The sequence below is a fragment of the Natator depressus genome, chromosome 10 (assembly GCF_965152275.1).
Source record: "Natator depressus isolate rNatDep1 chromosome 10, rNatDep2.hap1, whole genome shotgun sequence".
Taxonomy (NCBI): domain Eukaryota; kingdom Metazoa; phylum Chordata; order Testudines; family Cheloniidae; genus Natator; species Natator depressus.
In genome coordinates, this window is record NC_134243.1 from 80609344 (window position 1) to 80621627 (window position 12284).

At 46.0% G+C, this 12284-nt stretch overlaps 1 protein-coding gene across 3 annotated transcripts in view; it reads left to right on the forward strand.

Moving 5' to 3' along the window:
• Positions 1–779: 779 nt before the first annotated feature.
• The window catches only part of PAQR5 (progestin and adipoQ receptor family member 5), a 38904-nt gene continuing 27399 nt past the window's right edge, over positions 780–12284 (forward strand). For 2 of the 3 annotated variants that reach the window (XM_074966637.1, XM_074966639.1), the window contains exon 1: positions 8423–8704. The gene's annotated coding sequence lies outside the window, so the exon portion shown is untranslated. Of the gene's footprint in view, positions 925–8422; positions 8705–12284 lie in introns of those variants that run through there. The other variant, XM_074966638.1, reaches the window with a different exon arrangement.

Consider the following 12284-nt stretch of genomic DNA (forward strand, 5'->3'; position numbering starts at 1 on the left):
GGAGACATATTAAACACAGACTATCCCTAACAGGTGAGTACTTGGTGGATAAACTGTGGGGGACGGGGAGGACTCACTGTGTTCTCAAGTGCTTCAGCCATATGTTAAGACAATGGGGATCCCAGGTCTCCTACTTTCAATTGCATCATCACCTGGAGAGATGGGAGCACCAGCTGTGCTGCTTTTTGTTTGGCTCCATCTCAGAAAAAAAAATCCCCTTTTGTCAATGACATTCATTGATGCTTCCCTCCCTACTGCTCTGTTCCCGGAGGTCCTCGGGATTTCTTACACTGATGACTCGTAGCTACAGTTCTGGTTTTCACTCTGATTGCTGCCTTCTATCCTGTTCTGTATCGGCTCTGACCCCACACTCATGGCCGTGGTATCTGAGCGCCGTCCAGCCCCATATTCCACAGTGTAGCTGGAGATCTGTTGCTCTGGCCTGTGTTTTCCTCTGCTCACGCAGTAGCAGCTATGGCAATGCCCTTATGTCCGATGTGCCCCAGTGGAGGCCTCTCGTTTGCAGCCACTTAATGCAAGTGCACGTGTATTCGGTGCTGCTGCATAATTTGTGTGCGCTCTTTTAAATACGACTTACAGCCTGATGCCCGCAAATGTAAAGCGAGACCCAGCTCCCACAGCAGCACGAGCAGACAGAAAGAGCTTAGATGATGTTGGAACAGTCAGGCACAGGTCACGCAATCACATGTGGGTCTATAAAAATCACAGGGAATGTTCTCCGTGCCACTCGGTATTGGGAGGCTGTATGTTTGCACTTTAAAAATGCTACTGTGTTGTGGGTTAGAGGCAACTTTCCTTGGGGGCAAGCTGCCCCCGAACTTGTACCTTTCTCTGAAGCATCTGGTGCTGGCCACTGGCAGCGGCAAGATTCTGGATGAAAAGGACCCTTGAGTTGACAATCTGGTAATTTCTATGTTCTTCAGAGCCCCCCTTCCCCCCCCCCCCAAAGCCACACCCCTCCTTCCTTCCCTCCTTTTCCATTAAAAAACTCCAAACCATAATGATACCATCCAGCCAGGCTTTATTTTTTGGAAGCTGGGCAGATGCTCCAAAAAGGCCTTTCAGGCCAGGTTCTGGCCCCCTTGTTCATGCTGGAGACTGCCTTCTCCCCACAAACCATCCCAGCCGAGTCCCTGGCAGCTCTGGGTGGGGAGGAACCCCTGAAATCAGCCCCTGGGATTTTGGAATGTTTTTATCATTAATTCTTCTTCTTCCCAAGTCTCTGGGGGCGGGGGCCGTGTTTGTGTCCTTGCCTGTCTCAGCCCAGCTCGTCTGTCTCCGTCTGTCTCTTTCCCTGTATCTGTCTGTCTGGTTCCCCCTTTGTCTGTCTGTCTGTCTGTCTGTCTGTGGGTGTTTGCCCCTGTGTCTGCGCTTCCCTCTTTGTCTCCCAGCCCCCTTCCCTCCTGGCCCGCAGCTGGGCGTGAGCGGTGCCTGCTCCCGGGCTTTGTCCCAGGCCCCGGCCCCCAGCATGTGGCTCCAACTGACTGATCTGTCCAGCTGGAGCTGCCCCCGCCTCGCTGGCTCCGTACTGGCCATGGGGAGCCTGTGACAGCCAGTGCCTGCTGCTCTGCCAGCTAGGATTGCCAGCTTTGGTTGGACAAATTCCTGTTGATTTCATCACATGACATAATCTTTAATTAAAGATTCATCTTTAATTCCTGGAGACTCCAGGACGATCCTGGAGGCTTGGCAACTCTACCCCTACCGCAACACACACCTGGCCGCTGCCCCCGCCCTTGCGCAGCGCCATGTACCCCAGAGCACCCCTGTCGGCAGCTCCCGGGCTGCACAGCCCCAGCCCTCGCCATGTGGCTGCTGCCCCTGCCCCTCCGCCAGGAGCCTGTTCTGCAGGCCTGAGGGGGAGGAATAGCATAAGGGACCCTCGGCCAGATCTACAGTACTGGAGGGTCATCTCGGCACTGGAGACGATCCCTCCAGGGCTGGTTCAGTTGCCTTTTTCGGGGCAGATTTTGCCAGCAATGGGGCACAAAAGAAGCTGCACCACATCAAAGAGTCTTTAAGTTTAAAGGTGCAGAGTTAATGTGAACGGATTCATGGAATAAAAGCGCTCGCGCTCTCTCCCTCTCGCTCTCTCAAGTTGACATAGTAGATCTAAGCATAATGAAAGATTGCCCAGATAATGCTGTGACGCTATCTGAGCAATTATGACGTACAGATACCGTTTCATTCCCGTATCAATAAGCCATCCCAGATGCCCCAGAACATGGGTTGAAAGCTATATTTCCCCACAGCCACTGAATTTGTATTGTGTCTGTAGAGGGCTGTAACCTGAAGGTCATAGCACTGGGAGGTTTTTAAAGTGTGGCAATCCTGGGACTGTTCTGCAGTTTCCCCAGAGGAAACGGCTAATGACCCGAGGAAAGAGAGAGCCTAAACTCCCATTTTCCTATTTTACAAGTATCTAGAACTTCCTGCTAACACGGTTTTCTTTTGAGTCTTAGTTTGACTACAGCATTGCTTTTGCAAAAACTGTCACTAAGGTTGTGCCAAAAGTTTTTTACCGACATCTGAAAACTATGTTTAACTGGTAAATTTCCACTGGATCGAAACTTGTTATACCAGTTTCTAGTGCACAAGGCATGACCTTGATGCCCTTCACAGCCTCTTCTGGTTACATGAGATACTACCTCGCTCTCTCCCCACACGCGCATGTGTGTGTGTGTGTGTGTGTGTACAGTTGATTTGGAAATATGAACTGTCAGGCACATGACTAGACCCTAGATATAGGATCTTTAAAAGGGCTCAGTAGATCCCAGGGTAGAAAAGAGGGTCTAGTGGATAATGCACTGGACTGGGACTCAGAAGACCAGCGTTCCCTTCTCAGCTTACCCATACAGTTTGTGTGATGTTGGGCATGTCACTTAATTTTCTTTGTGCCTCAGTTTCCCCTTTGGAAAAGGAGGATAATTCCTCCCTGCCTTACAAGAACGTGTAAGGAAAACAATCCATTCATGACTGAGTTCCTCAGCTACTACAGCGGTAAGGGCTATACAGACACCTAGATCTAGAACTCCCACTGAAGCCAGTGGGGACTCTTTCTGTTACCAGCTGAGCTGGATCGAGCAGTCTATTATAAATCTATTAATTCTTGGCAGTGCAGCATGAAAACCTGCTGCTGCTCCATTCGTGAGCCAGCTTTAGTAACTGGGAATCGCTGCCCTGAATTATTGGATGGGTTTGTGTCAACTATTGTGTTTTAAAAAAAAAAAAAAAAAAAAAAAAAAAAAAGCCAGGAGTCATTTGCAAGTGTTTAGTTAGTTTATCATGATACAGCAGCTGGTTTTATTCTTTCCAGCTTGTTTGATTGGCCGTGGTAGAGTAGATGGAAGTAGGTTGCATAACTCTTACACCTAAATTTTCAGATAGGGGAAAAGTAGCATCAGAGAGCTACCTACAACTTGAGCAGATTAATCGATTCATAGGGTCTGTCTACGCAGCAAAAAAACCCCAAAACCCCGCGGCACCACTTTGGGCCAATTCGCTTGGGCTCAGCCTGCAAGGCTAACAATAGTGTAGGCGCTTGGATTGGAGCCAGGGCTCTGAGACTCCCCAAGGAGAGAGGGTCTTAGGGGCCGGGCTGCTGCCTGAGCCTTACCGTCTGCCCTGCTGTTTTCAGCCCTGCAGTCCGAGCCCCGGAAGTCTGAGTTAGTTGACTCTGAGACTCGGTGCCGGGGTTTCTTTATTGCAGTGCAGATGGACCCACAGATTTCAAGGCCAGAAGGGACAGTTGTGATCATCTAGTTTGACCTCCTGTACGACACAGGTCAGAGAACTGCCCCACAATAATGAATGGATAACAGCTGTTCCGTGTCCCTTTCAGTGTAGTTATCATCCGGTTCAGAAATATGGTGCGTATGTTGATCAGATCCCAGGGCACAGACTAGATTCGGCGTAACTGTGCAATGTCATTTATCCCGTACCTGCATGAGATGGAAGAGGACTTGGAGCATGTTTTACCTAGGGGGCTCTCTTAGCCATGTCTGGGAGAGTCCAGTCTGCTGATATTAAAATGTGATTGCACAGATGATGGCTTCCGGGACGTTGCGCCCTTCCCTGTAAGGCATGGGGCGCCCCCAGTTTCAAAACCCAGAGGCCTGATGAATGGTCAGGAAATGGTCAGAAGAGAGCATGGCCGAACATAGACAGACGTACAGGAAATGGGTTTGAGGTATACAGTCCCCACTGACCGCAAGGAGTGGGCAGAAAGCCAGCAGCTTTCCTTTGCTCTCCGCATTGTTCGGTGATATAACTTGGGGCTCAAGAATATAAAGCGTTTACGAAGCTGGGCCCCAATCCTGCTCCCACTGAGTGAAGTTAATGGCAGCGTTCCCACTGGCTTTTCTGGGAGTAGACGTGGGCCAAATGTCCAGTTCACTAATGACGTGTTTACCCATCAATTTGCTTCCTAGTAAATCAGTATTTTGTGCCAATTTGCTGGTCAATGGGGAAAAAAAATGCATCCACTTTGTGCAGCCGAAGAGCATTTTGTTGTTCTCCAGGACCGTGTTCCAGAACCAGAGGATGTTGTGGTATAATGTTGGTGTGTGTGTCATGGGGGATTAATTGAGTTTGTTAATCCAAATAAATCAGCTGTTTACAGATTGTACCAAAAGGAGGCCCATGCCTGAACTTCATCCAGAGACATCTGTCTGTCTATTGGGACCAGTGACTCACCTCCAGTTGGAAAATTCATTTCCTAGGGTTTTGAAAAAACTGCTTTACGTGACTGTGTAACTTGGCAAGGATCCTGACAGGTTGTGTCACGAGGCCCACTGTTGCTTCCAGGGCCGTATTTACAGCCTGGCATCTGCTTTTGCATGCTTACTTTTTCCATGTAGTGGAACTACCTGCACTGATTTCTTAGCAGTCAGGCTTTTCTGTGGCTTCGGCGCAGGGTGCGTGTGCAACGTTAACCACATATGGGCCGGATTCTGCATTCTTTCCCCACACCCACTCCAGTTGCCTTTCCTGGGTACAGATCTGCCGCCCTGCATGTACTTCCCCAATGCTAAACTAACAATAAGCACCTTGGAGACACACCCATTCTCAATGTTTGACTGGTGGAGCATTTGGTGTGTCTGGAATTTTTTTTCATTTATTCTTGATAGCAAAGGCGAGCGTTCACTGCTGTGATTGACCAAGCTTCTTCAGTTGCTCCGTGATACCAAAGCTGGTCGTGTTGTAGTCACGCAGCTGGAAATCAGAGGGTTTTGCCTTTTCTGATATGAGTGTTGAGTCATGTGGGAGCCAGTCCTGGTAGCTGTGCGTGCAGTCAGCAGTTGTTTGTGCTAGTCCAGGCCAAGGTGTAAGTATTAGCGCAAAATGGTTTCTATGAATACCTGTAACAATGGGTGGTTGTTTGTGAATTGTGCATTTGGACTATTTGTAGTGTGCAGCTGGTCATGTGACATTTGGTTCTGCTCCCTGAGTGGATGACGAACTTTTTAGCAGGACAACATCAAATGCCAAAAAACGTGCTGCTGGCATGAATGTGCGAAACCTCCAGGGTTCGGGAAAAGTTTTCTGAAAGCTCCAGTGATCGCCTGAATGTTCAGAAATACTGACCAGCATGACCCCACAACCAGCACGGAACTGAATGTGAACTGTTTGTTGTATGCATAGATCTGTTTTATCATTATTTTACTAGATCTATGTCATAAATATGACAGGTTTCAGAGTAGCAGCCGTGTTAGTCTGTATCCGCAAAAAGAACAGGAGGACTTGTGGCACCTTAGAGACTAACCAATTTATTTGAGCATAAGCTTTCGTGAGCTACAGCTCACTTCATCAGATGCATCCGGATGAAAGCTTATGCTCAAATAAATTGGTTAGTCTCTAAGGTGTCACAAGTACTCCTTTTCTTTTTATAAATATGACAGAGGTTGTGTTTAGCAAGAGGTCTGGAATACTTTGCTAGCTAATCTTCAGTGTGATTTCTTGTACAAATTCAGAGCCAGCAAGACCATGAAGAACATTGCTTTTTGTTTTTGCATTGTACATGCTGATACTAATAATGTCTATTGCACTGTCCTTAGCACTTTGTTGGCATTGTATTTGAAATTGCTGCCTTGTGTGGATAATTTTGTAGGCCCACTGAAGGAAATGACGCTGAAAAGAGATTGCAGAACAGATGCGATGCAGGCTTATATATTTCAGTCTGAGGTTAAAGAGAGGTTTTAAAAGCAGCAATAAGAGCACTAGGTAATTCTCATCCAAGGAAAAGCCATGATTAAAATTCTGGAGCTGGAAAAGGGAGGGTTAACATGCCCAGATTTTAAATTTTAGGTCAAGATTCTTTCCCCCCCCCTTGATTAAAACATGGGACATTGTTGCATATTCATGAGGCCTGATTTAAAATGACCATTATTTCTGCTCTTCGTGATCTGTGAATAATGCATTGTGCCTCGATATAGCTTTTTAACTACTTAATAATACTAAAGTAATGACCTTGTATCACACTTCAGTGATTCAAGGCTCTTAGTCTGTTATAGTCAAATATTGTGAAATATGTTACTCATGGCTGCGAGGGCTAAAGTAAATATAGGGGCCTTATCAAAGAGAAGAAGAAGAATATGTTTGGTTTTGCATACAGTAACTTTGACTAGTCAAAAGAACCGTAACCAGCAACGCTGTGAGCATGGAGGGCTACATGGGGAGAACTGCACAGTCCCTGCAGAAGTACCAGGGACCTTGCTTTGCACGCAGGTACCGCTCTTCCAGAGTTTCCCTGGGCACTTTGGGCATATGATCTGTTCCGATGGCACTGATTACTCTCCTCCCCTCTGGTGTGCTATCTCCGTCCCCCGGTCAGTGGGGAGGGAAGCTATGACCCTGCCCACCCTTTTTTGCCCCATCCATCTCTTCTCTGGCATTTTATGTTTATCTTTTTTAAGGGCCTGATCCTGTCCCATTAAAGTCACAGGAAGTTTTGCCATTTACTTCCACGGGAGCAGAATCGAGGCTGGAATGTGTGATTTTACTCTGAGGAACCGTGATGGGAGACGTCATATCGATTGTGGCTCAGAGGCTCAAGCACAAGTAGACGTAGTTTCCACCCAAAATGATGTTTTGGATTATTTCCCCCCCTAGTCCCCTAACTGCTGGCTCTGCAGACCCCACGCAGGCTCTGAGACGCAAGCTGGGTTCTCTGGCTCGTGTGCCGGTGCTATTTGTCAGATAAGGATGTTGAGGCTGGTGCATAGCTAACAATTCTGTGGATGGTGCACGAGTCAGAATTAGGGCTGCCAACAGTCCCTTATTACAAGGGACGTCCCTTTTTTTTTTTTCTTCTCTGTACAACAAGATCGGGAGTTGCTGAGCTGTGCGAAAAGCAGCAAGAAATACCCCAGGCCAATGCAGGTGACTCCTGCTTATTATTATTAATCATGGTGATGATGATACTGGAATACAGAGTTGGCAGCCCTAGAACAGAATCCAGCTCACTCTTCCATGGCTGACTGGGGTATAGAGCAAGCTGTTGTGACTCAAAAGCTCAGGGAGCCGGTCTGTGGAGTAAGAAGGTGCCATTTTCACATAGTCACTTTCGTGCCCATAATTACACTTTTAAGCAATCCCAGTTTTGTAACCTCTTTGGATGTTACAAAAAGGGAACTGTGACCGTGTGCTGCCTTGTGTTCCCTCCCTGCTGTTCTTGGGAAATGTTGTCCTCCGTGCAAAGGGACAATTTAGGCTCTGGTTGATCCCAGCAGCTGAGTTTGTCGTAAGCACATTTTAATTCAAAATGGACGATTTCCGTTTGTTTGACCAGTTTTTGAGATATTCTGGGCTCTTTCCCCTGTTCTCTCTGTTTGAATTATGATCACAATGGGACATATTCTGTCCCTCTTACTCACACTGAATAGTCCCTTACTCCACAACTAGCTCCACTGAAATCTGTGGAACTATGTGAGAAGTATGGTATGATTCGTGTATAGATGTGGCAGGATTGGGCCCAATATAACCATCTGTTTCTATAGTATTTGATTTCTTAAAGCTCTATGATACGAACGATGTAAGATTTCCAGACCATTGAAGGTAGGCAGGCATGTGTTTTTATCTCCATTTCAGAGGTGGGGAAACTGAGGCACAGAAAGGTTGGACTTGGGACACTAAAGAGGCCTGTGGATTTATACACTGTGTACCTGTGTTCTGCTTCCTGTAGGTCTTAGTAAACTTAATCCAGAACATAATCTGATATTATTTTGGACTCAGTTATTTCCAATAAAACGTGAGTCAGAATTAATTTGCTCCTAATCCCAGAGAGCAGCATGCATGCTTAACCGCCTTTCCTTACCCTGAGCCAGCATGCTGCATGCCACACCACAGCTCGTTAATGTGTATGTACTGCCTGGCCAAGTGGCTGCTGCAAGCATATCTTGCGCAGAGCTTCTGTGCGTCTGTTGCCCTACCCTTAGGAGGTCAACAGGTTGGTTTTGTTTCTTTTGCAAACCTGTCAGCCCACTTACTCTCACTGAGCTGCTGTGTACATGCCAGCTCAGCCCCAAACAATTCTGCTACTTACCACATTTCTAGCACAGGGCTGATCTGTGCATTTTCCATTGTACAAAGAAGAATAGTACTGACATCCTGGTGCTGAGGGGGCTGCCAGCTCCTCTGGTTATTAGGGCACCAGTGAGGGCTTCCCGGCTCCCGAGACAGAGATGTAAGTACAGTGCATATTTGCTTCCCAGCAGCGCGTCTGGTTTTTATGCAGCATTTTTGATGGTCTTTTGTGTTGCTTGTAGTGAAATATACTGAATCTTTATATAAGAAATGCAAACAGCACTTGGACTGTAACTAGGCATGGAAGGATTAGATTTTTATTGGTAAATGTCGATTTCACCGAACACACAGAAACCAACGAAAAAATATTTCCACTGAAAATAATCAAAATTAACAGCTAGACAAAGTAAGAAAAATGCTACATGAGTACTTATTCGAGTTTAGTGTAAGGATATTTACTTTGTGTATTTTGACATGTGATATTGGGAATTTGTATTTTAACGATTATAAAGCTTTAACTTTTTGAATCTCCACATTTATCATTAAACAATTATTGTCTAACCCCCCCTTTGTCTGACCACCCCATAATTTCACACAACTGTGAAAATGTAAATAAACAAAAAAAATGCTTAAACCCCATAGTTTTGCACAACTGTGAAAATTTAAACCAATAAATAACTTTAAAAATAAACCTCAGTATTTTGGGTCAAATTTTGATTTTTTTAAAAATAATTCTGCCAAGCCCAACTATATGCAATCTGCAAGCAAAAGTTTGAGCTTTCTCATGCCCACTCATATATATATATTGAGAGAGAAAGGGACACAAAACTATGGAAAATTAGTATGTATTTTATGTCATCAGAACAATTTGTTTATTTTAAGAAGTTGCTTCCTTCTTGCATTCATACGGTAACAATAATATCTTAAGTGTATAATAGCATTTGCACTGTCATTCCAAAACACTTTACAAGCAGACAGATACGCCACTGAAATGCAGCCATTTCTGGGGTGCAGTAGAAATCTGATCACCCTGGATTCAACAAAGCACCTTAGCCCATGCTTCCGTCTGCCTGAAAGTGACTTCAGTGGGACTTAAGCAAACACTTAAAACTTTTTCTTTGTGTTTAAATACTTTGCTGTGTTGGGCCCTAAACAAGTAATAAATGATATAATAATAATTAATAATAAACCTGTTATGAATTCCTCACCGCTCTGCCTACAAGGGTTTGGCATTTCTTATGTTACCTTTAGTGGTGATTATGCAGGATGGCTCAGTCACTCGTTTCATAGTTTAATAATTCTCTCTGGTGCTGTACAGAGTAAATCATAAAAGTTAATAATTAACAGCTAAAACATTTTTCTTGAATTTAAATCATCCTGCGTGCCCTGTTGTATTTTCACTCTGATTGTATCTGCCGTGCAGCCAGTGCTAATAAATGTAACTCTAGAAACCCTACAATGGAAGGTTGTGCTTCAGTCAGACCTGTTTACCCTAGGCCCATATTTTCCTGAATAGAAGCACGCCCTTGTAGAAGAGAGGTGATTCTGTAGGGGACTGTCAGGGCTCCTCATCTGCAAAAACTGGAAATTAAATAGTCAGGCTGAAATATTCCTGTGTAAACTTAACAGAAGAAGAATGGCTGGCTCCTGCCCTTGGAGATATGGGCGTGCAACGTGTGTAGTATATTTTGTAAAAATATCTACTTGGCATGCGTGGACAGATGCTTTGCTGAGTTTGCAAGATAAGCAGGGAGAGGCTTCTCTGTATTCAAGCTTCAAAGCCAAATTTGGACCAGGACCTTGAAGCCCTTTGGTGCATGTTGCTCCCATGGAACTCAATGGAGAGTAACATGAGGCTTGCACAAGGGGAAGTTGTGTTAAAGGGAATTGGACAAACTGTGAGAAAGTTTGTGTCTCTGTCTTTGGGGAGGGAGGTTGTAACTTTTACAAAGAACTCTCTCTATCCTCGCAACTGCATGCAGAACTCACTTGCGTGTGCACCTTACCACCCTTCATACGCCACTTTCTGGCTGCTTGTTAATGTTTCCCCTATTCAGATTAGTGCAGCTTCCAGGTGTGAATGTAGGGTGGTACCCTGCAGTGGACAGTACTGGCAAGAGATTTTTAGCGGGTACGGGGAAAGACTTGGGGCTAGCCCCCTCCCCCCAAGGGGGGAGGGGCTGCACTCTGCTCCTTAAAGGAACAGAACACAGCTGGGGAGGACATTCATTCTTTATATGGCTTTAACAGCATAATACATATGCTAACAAACATAAACAAAGGCTTTAAGTTTGTTAGCATATGTATTGTGCTGTTGTGTTGGTCAGGAGTCCTCAAAAGGGGAGGGGTGGGCAGGATGGAAGGTGTTTCAACAGTGTTCTTGGTTCTGTTTCTCCCCATTGGTCTGAATTATCCACGTTCATACTGCATCACATCAAATCCAAATCAGTAGAGGAATGCCTCTGCTTGCACTGACCAGAGGATGTTTGGATTCTGATGTCAGCCCAGTTCTGCAGCCTGACAGGAATCAGGTGTGGTCCCCAGCGTACCTAGAATTGTTCTTCGCAGCCAAACTAGTCTAACGACTTGTCTACACTGCCACTTACAGCTCTGAAACTTTCCTCACTCAGGGGTGTAAAAAACACCTCCCCCCCCGGCGATGCAAGTTTCAGTGCTGTCAAGTGCCAGTGTAGACAGTGCGCCAGCGCTGGGAGCTGCTCCCCTCATGGAGGTGGTTTTTTTACAGCGCTGGGAGAGCTCTCCCCCAGCGCTGGAGCCGCGACTACCCAGCCACGTGAAGGCACTGCCGTGGCTGCACTCTAACATCGGCTGTGTAGACACACCCTTTCCTGCATTTTGTGAACTGGAACTGGAGCAGCAAAACAAATGCCTCGTTTTCCAGCTTTGTGGGTGCGAGGACTATAAGTGAAGATTATAATGCGGGACACTGATGGCCTTAAACCAGCTGCCTCAGGAATCTGCCAAGAACTTTGCTGAAAAGATGTTCCTCACCTTAGCAATGGAGCTAAGACGTATCACACGTCTGTCCACCTTTAGTCAAAGGACGCTCCTTCTGATCTGACAGCTCAGGCCTTGTCAGCTTCATCCAGAACAATTTACAAACCTGGAACCCAACACGGTAAACCCTTAATCATTTGATCGGTCCCATGGAACACAATGGGACCATTTGCATGACTATGGGCCACTTTTGTGGACTGGTAAGTGTTTCAGGAGTCTGTTCCTGTAAAGGAAGTTGCATCCCGCGTTGAAATGCAGTGTTTGGGACAACACTGTAGAGCAGTTTAGGATACAGTTCTACTTAAAATGTGTCTTTTAATAAGTCATACATATGCTGAAATGGCTCCTCACCCAACTCCCCTATTCCATATAAACAGACTGAATACTGCATACTGGGGGGAGGGGGGGAAGTGAGTAGTTAAGTATGTTGATGATTATATATACAAAGGGGGGGGCCCTGGGCTGGAGGCGGGATGGGAAGGAGTCACATGGAGGGTCATGTGGGAAGGTCACGTGCCCCTCCTTATGTCCCTCCCATGAGTGCAGTACCAGCAAAAAATGATTTCTACTAGCACCACTGGTATCGTCCCAGAGGCCACAGGAGTCTTGCTGTGGGAGCAGAGGGAAATGGGACCGTAGGGTTGGTTGTCTGTCCTTGCTAGTCTTTTCATCGGTTCTAGAGTTGTGCATAGTTTACTCTGAGCTTTAGAGAGGGGACTATA